The sequence below is a fragment of the Etheostoma spectabile genome, chromosome 4, assembly GCF_008692095.1.
Source record: "Etheostoma spectabile isolate EspeVRDwgs_2016 chromosome 4, UIUC_Espe_1.0, whole genome shotgun sequence".
Lineage (NCBI taxonomy): Eukaryota > Metazoa > Chordata > Actinopteri > Perciformes > Percidae > Etheostoma > Etheostoma spectabile.
Window position 1 is genome coordinate 10,970,471 of NC_045736.1, and position 347 is coordinate 10,970,817.

Here is a 347-nt window from a genome sequence, read left to right on the forward strand (position 1 = left end):
TATAAAAAGCATATGCATTGAACAAATGCAAACATTCACAGTGCAATGCAAACAGTGATTAGATTGCGAGTAGAAATTGTCAGAAGACTCAGTCATTCAACAGCCTGTAATAAACTAAACTAATAATTTCCCTTAAATCAACATGTATTGTAGGAATATATGTTTTGGTCAACTTTTTCTTGTTTCCTACTTACTAACTTTGTAGTGACTGTGGCCCAAAATTCTTAAATATTACAATACTGCAATCGAAATGAATGGATTTTGGACGTCTGGTAGTTTTAATGATGCATTGGATAAGAGACCTTTATTGCACTTTAGATAGATAGATAGATAGATAGATAGATAGA